Source organism: Dermacentor andersoni, chromosome 1 (assembly GCF_023375885.2).
Source record: "Dermacentor andersoni chromosome 1, qqDerAnde1_hic_scaffold, whole genome shotgun sequence".
Classification (NCBI taxonomy): Eukaryota; Metazoa; Arthropoda; class Arachnida; order Ixodida; family Ixodidae; genus Dermacentor; species Dermacentor andersoni.
Genome location: NC_092814.1, coordinates 265,671,794 through 265,678,694, shown reverse-complemented (window position 1 = coordinate 265,678,694; position 6,901 = coordinate 265,671,794). Strand labels below are relative to the sequence as shown.

Genomic DNA, 6,901 nt, shown 5'->3' with positions numbered 1-6,901 from the left:
ATACTCTGGCAGACACGAGGACATATTCCGTGTCAGCTGCATTCTGTCTGGGTTCGTGCCGTTGGCAAGCAGCTGCGGCAAGATGCGATCAACCGGCACGCGACGGGTTCCTTTAACTTCACGCAGTTTGATGACCACTTACGGATGGCCGTGCAGATAGGGCTTCGGAGTTGTAGTTGTCGTAGTTGACGTAGTGGTCGGCTTCGTTGTGGGCGGCGGTGGCGTTCGCTCGCAGCCAACCACGGCCCCCGTGGTCGGTGGGCACGTCGTCGTACTCTTGGTGGTGGTCGTCGTGGTCGGCTTTGGCGTTGTCGTGGTCCTCTTGGTCGTCGTTGTTGTCGTCTTCCTAGTAGTGGTGCGTCTCGTGGTGGTGGTTCTCCTGGCAGTTTCGGGCTGGTGGCAGTTGTCCCCAGCAATAGCAGCAGCCCTCCGCGGCGGCGAAGCCGGAGAGTCCGTGCGAGCGGTGGTCACGTGGGTCGGGTGAGCCGTCCTGCACGCGACGCTGGACTGGCCACTCCATTGTCGCGCGAATAGCGTGGCGTTGTCGCTGCGATCGCCCGCGTGTGACTCGCCGCTGCTGCCGTTCGCGTGCTGCTCTCTGTGGCTTGGCTCCTGGAGCGCGTAGTCGCCCTTCTTGTGCATCGCCAATACGCGCGCGTTTCTGGCCACCGCAGCGATGGCAGGGTCGCTAACATTCACCAGTCGGAACATGATGATATGCATCGTGTACCGCTGGTCGGACTGGCCGCTGTCCTTGGCGTCGACAGCGCCACGCGAAGCCGCCGGTCCGTTCACGCTGCCTCTGGCGCCGACGGTGTCGACGCCGACGAACTGCGCCCGGCCGTTTCCAGTGCGATTGTTCAGAACAGGTAGTCCTTGATGAAGTCGAGCAATTCCGCGTCGTCCTTTCGCTGCTCGCCCGCGGCCCGCTTGGGCGGGTCCTTGGCGAGCACCTCCTGGTGTTTCTCGTAGATTTGATGTTGGACGAGCAGGTATGGGTTGCTCCAGGACCCCGCGGACGGGGCGAGCGCAGCCAGAACCGTGAGGCCGAGCAGACCGACCACCGGTCGCAGACGGGTGAGGGTTCTCACCGACAACACACACCACCGCAACCGGTAACAATCACCCATCAACAAACACGACGCACCAAGGTTTCACCACTAGCTACCGCTCGTGGTGAGGGACTTCACCTATGCAATCTAAGCGATGGTGGCACAGTCCTGCGGGGGCTTCGTGGCTGAAGCGTTGACAGCTCTCACGACTGGTGACTCTCTGCTGGATCGCGGCCGCGGCGCAAAGCGTCGGCGTTGGCAACCTCCCAGCCCACGGGGCCTGGTGCGCCGCGCTGTCTTTTGTTGGGTAACAGTTGGCTGCTCAGATGTTGCGGCAACAGACTAGGGCTGGAGCAAGGCCAACCATGCTTCGCATTCTGGCTGGGACGACGAAGACTTGAGAGAGGGCAACGATGGACTGCAAGGCTAATCCCACCTGTAGTCTACAACAACTCAACTCAACAACTCAACTCTGAAGCACATCTGCGGAGGGAACACGGCAGCATAAAAACTTCGGGAGGAGCCGAAAATACTATCAGCGGCAGCTGTAGAGGCGCCAGCAGCTACAGGTCAAAGGCAGCTCGAGCGGCGGCGACGGACCTTGCGCTAAACCAGAAGAATAACGCCCAAGTCGTTATTTATTTATTTATTTCAATACCTTAAGGGCCCATGCGGGCATTACATAGGGGGGGATTCATCAAAGAAAACTTATAAATATGCAACACAGTTTATAAACGGCTGAAGACAGAAATAAACAAGTTAAGAAGCCACGTACAAGTTATTAAGAGAAAAAATGGCTAGGAAAAGGATCTGGAAAATTGCACATGTAGCAAATTAAAAAAAAAAAAAAACCAGCACCTTCAGAAGTTGCAAAACATGGCATCTAACACTGCACGGAACGATACGGCCGGCAAGCACAAAAAAAAAAAATAAAGAGAAAGGAAATAACAAAGACGCACATCATTTTACGTTGGAATTTTCTAAGTATGACCAGAGAGCTGTTTGAAATGATGATGTTTCAGCGATAGCCGCAATGCTAGAAGGAAGCGAATTCCACTCTTCGATAGCCAGGACCAAAGGTGAGTATTTGAATCGTTCTGTTCGAGCGAAAATGGGTTTAGTCTTCTTCATATGATCTACACGAGCCGATGTGTTCGGCGCCGGGAGAAGATCCCACGAAACACGCAAGCAGCTATTTGATGTCTAAGAGATGTCTTGAACGGCTAATTCAAAAGCCTAGTAGCTGTCTTGATCAAGACATTTTGTAGCCATGGACGTCTAGAAGTACTTCAGTAAGCCCTGCTAACGTTACGCTAAAAGTTGGCTAATGGACAGCTTGACAAGAACAACTGAAGACTTTTATTAGACATTCCCTCAAATTTTTGCGGCAGCTGTTACAGTAGCACGACGTTTGCCCACAGTTACAATTTATTTTAAACGAGGCATGGACATCAGAAAAAAAGTTTATGTTGTCGGATAGAGTGATGCACAGGTAGTTTTTCCAGATGTGAACCATGGGAATGGTGTAGTACAGTATCATTGGTCAATTAGTGCTTTTTAATTAGACCAATCAATTGAATGCTGCCTGTCAGAATTATTTTGCAAATAAAACAAGATCTGTATTGTATGCTGATATCATTCCGATGTTCACCCATTGACCTAAACAAGAACATCTCTGCGTGAAACACGTCATTATTGACAAAACTTCGCCCAGCTGGGTCTCCACCAAATTGAAATAGCTTCTAGCAAAGAAAAATTTTGTCAGTGATGCTGCAGTTCAGGCAAAAATTACATCCTGGTTTCAGCTACAGGGGGCACAATAGCCACTGTGCTGCAATGAGTTAAGAAATAAAGGATAGTACACATCTGGAAAAACACTCTGCGAACCACTCTAACTGGCAATATAAATATTTTTTTTTCTGATGTCCATGCTTCATTTAAAAGTAAATTGTAACTTACTTTCTGGGTGCCTCTTGTAACGTAACTCCACATGCTTGCACAGCATCATGCAGAAATAATGGCCAGTTCTTCGGCATACCATCCATTAGTGAATTCCTTGTACGTTGCATGTTACCAGAACTGAAAGATAAATCATAATATGCTGTTATTTTTTTTTTTCATAAACTGTACGATGAGCTTTTCATGCATAAAAGGTGATCGCAAGCGAAAATGCAGCAAGACAACAACTTCACACCATGTCACATACTCATACTTTATTACCTAATAAATTAGAAAAGATGCAGAAAGTGTAATTAACAAGAGTGACAAATAGCAGCAAAGGTGATCATGGATAAATCTCGAAGATGATTGCCGCCGCTGCCAGAGTAGGCCAGCCTTCGTAGGAGAGCACTGGCTGCCCACAAAAGCTTGCTGTCACAGGCCACACATGAGGGTTCTTGTAGACATAGGCAAGCAATATCTGCACAGAACAGGAAAAAAAGGGCAAGGGAGGAAATGGGAATGTTGAAATTGGAACTTCAATTAGCAATATGTGCTAAGTAAGAAGTTTGGCTCACATTAAAAATAAATTTAAGCACTCCTTTCTCTTAAATTACGGGTATCTTAAGGTATGTATGCGATGATGTTTAAAATGACTAGTATATTTCCTATCATAAGAAGCCAACAAACACTGATACCAAGGACAACATAGGGGAAATTACTCGTGCTTAATAAATTAAATAAAGAAACGATAAATTAATGTGGATGAAAAAACACCTTGCCGCAGGGGGGAACCGAACCCACAACTTTTGCATTTCGCGTGCTATGCTCTATCAATTGAGCTTCAGCGGCGTCGTTTTCCCATCCACTTTCTTGGGTATTTATGTGTCCTAGCAGAACCCTGGGAGTGTTAGCCAGCGCCACAACTCAGAGACCTTGTTCCTGGCATATAGTCATTAAGTTGCATAGCAGAGTCAAAGTCAGCCTTTAAATTATTGTATGGTGTTTTGTGGCTAAAAAGCCACTTATCAACCTGTCAGACAAGTCTGAGAAGCTTCCTGCAAAATATAATCAGTTTAAAACAGTAATTCACTCTGCAGGTAAATGATGTACTAACCTAATTAAAAAGTTAAATAGCGTTTTATATTGTTGAACTAAAAGCAAGTTTGGGCATTTTGCGCTGGCTAGCTGTTGCCTTTCTTTAAAACTTAAACATGACACAGTACAGAGTAAGCTGGTAGCATGAAAAGGAGGACTGGTGATAAAGTAGTGTTCCAAAGCAACACTCCTAGCTGGATCAATCACTTTTGTTGATATGTTTTCATGTGACCCTAATTGGCTTAGGGCAATACCTCACACAAATGACTCAACACCTTGGATGATGCGTCATACAAAAGTGAAAGTATCTCATGATGTGATCAAACGATAACATTGCCCACTGACTTGGAAGTGTTAACATGCTGTTTGCGTGAGAAAGTGCAAAGCGATTCGTATAGGTGGCAAATTCATCAGTGCATCTATAGCCTCAGGTAATTCTGAGCATCTATGTTGACTTGCAACTGAGAAGCCACTGCACACAAAAAGGTGTATTCAAGTAATGGTCCATGCTGAATAATGGCCCACCTAGTGAAAAGGCAAATGTGGCAGGCTAATGGGCCAGGGAAAATAGATAGCTAAATTCTGATAACACCTCCAATGATATTATTGAAATAGGTGATAAAAAACAGGACAGGTAAAATTGCAGTTATGACAAAATTTTAAGAGCACCTCTGCAAACTGCTGGAACCCTCAGCATCATGCCTGTTCTACATGCACATATGTTGCAGCGCAATCTATATCTCAGACGCTGGCGCCTCCACAGATCATTTTGTGATCTCGTCACAATAAGGTTAAAAAACAGCCTGGCACAAGCTACTTGATGTGATTCATTTTGCAAGCGCCAGCCAAGTGCTGATGACGGTAGAGCGAAATTGAAGTTTGTCCTTGTATGGAAGCCTCGGCCCATGTTTTATCAATTCTAGAGGCAAAGCACACCTTTTACAGCACACATAAATCTTAAATTAGACTGCTTGCTGATGCTGTACAGTAAGTTCCTGTAAAGAAACTAAATCACACAGAAAACGTTTAGAATACCAAACTAATCAAATACTGGCTTGAATACACTTGTGCATTAGGGAAGCAAGGTGTAATGTACACTGCTGTAGAAAATTTTTACTCATGTATGGAATACTTGTATGACAAAGCAGAGTTAATTTGTGAGTTCTTACATAGCAATGACTACCTACAGGTAAATTTTGTAAGGCTTAGGGAAACTAATTATTAGTGGAACTGTGTATGTACACTGGCACTGAGAAATTGGTTATAATAGCGGCAGCTTTTAATGGATTAGTGCAAAAAAATGCCCGTTTGTGAGACACCAACTAGCTATTCTACCACGAAGCGCTCCCTGGCCTTAACTCATATAAATAGCACTGGGAGGACCAGAGAGGATACAGTACATTGGCTTACACTGATCATGATGAGGTCCCGTCATCCAGCTAGCGCCAAGGTACAAGAAGGATGTCCAGCCGTCTATTGAGTGAAAGGAACAAAATAAGATAGCATCAAGTCAATTGAAAGGCAGATTTGCAATTACATATAGGGTGACCCAGTCACAGTCATTCATTAATAAATGCCAAGCTGACGTGATTTAACTCCCAGATGAAGCACCATCTAGGTTAAAGGTTTTGCTGCTTATTTAGAACAAAACACAAGTGAAATTTGTACATCAGCAGACGATTTAATTTGGAACTGTATAGATGAAGTAAACATTGCAGTTATATTTTTTTGTTTTGCTATAAAGTGGAAACGCTACAAACTGCATAGTCATTGACACACGCGCGCACACGTAAGAACAGAAGGACACAAAATAGGGCGAGTTCAGTCTGGTTCAGCATTACAGCCAGCGTGTCATCTTCGAATGCACTCCTTTCAGTTGGTTCGTGCTACGTTAACCACAGGCTAACAAGCAGGGCAAAGTTCTGACTGGTGTTGCGGAAGTCGTGGAGCGCGGTAGTGCTGAACGGCTGAACACAAGCAGAACCCTCGTATAAAAGTAATGACGAAAACTCGCAGGGCAGAAGAGCCCATATATCAAGAATTGTTGTGGGTAACTCCTAAATATATTCACATTGTTGACGAAAAACGAAGTGAAATGTATTTTACTTACCGGAAAAAGTGTTACCCGAACGTGCGACGTACAAAGACGCACCGAGACACGAAGGCGGCGAACGCAGATCCCGCCATTGTGGTAGTAAGCCGTCGGCGAAAACACGCAATACAGCCGATGTCACGAAGCACTGATGCAAAACCCACGGCGAACAGCATCAGCACAGCTAAATGACTCCAGTTAATATCCAGTATAAATGTACAGAACGGCTTAGAATCACGCACAACTGGATAACGAACCCACGACCGAGACATAGCGGGCGGCAGTGGCCGTTTTTTTCAAACTTCCTGCCTCCCAGTGTTTCCAGCACAGAATGAGATGTCCGACAAATTTGGATTGTGCCGCCGAAGTAATCGCAGCGCGGTGGCTCTGTGACACCGCTGTGCAACACCGGCGTTCCGCTCCTGCTGCTGCGCGAGCATAGAATGGTTTCCAGGCGTCATGTGCGCGCCCCGTATGGAAAACAATAACATGCCCTTGATTGTTGAAGTTCTGGTATGAAATTATTTAATATTAAAGCCAATTAACTTATGTTGCTTCCAACGAGTTCGATTTGTCTGTGGCGTCTTTTATTCGCTAACGCCGACGGCCGACGGTAACCGCACTTTTAACACGTCGTTTGGCATTTTATGCACTTTTAGACAAAAAGATCTAGAAAAGTTCTTGAGTTAGACATTCTGAATGCGTTTACCAAAACAGACTC

At 45.9% G+C, this 6,901-nt stretch overlaps 1 long non-coding RNA gene across 1 annotated transcript; it reads right to left on the bottom strand.

Moving 5' to 3' along the window:
* Positions 1 to 3,250: 3,250 nt before the first annotated feature.
* On the bottom strand, positions 3,251 to 6,644 carry LOC129381061 (uncharacterized). Its single transcript, XR_008609286.1, has 3 exons — positions 6,199 to 6,644; positions 5,499 to 5,561; positions 3,251 to 3,471 (listed from the first exon to the last, which is right to left on the bottom strand). It is a non-coding gene; the product is annotated as an uncharacterized lncRNA (long non-coding RNA).
* Positions 6,645 to 6,901: the final 257 nt, after the last annotated feature.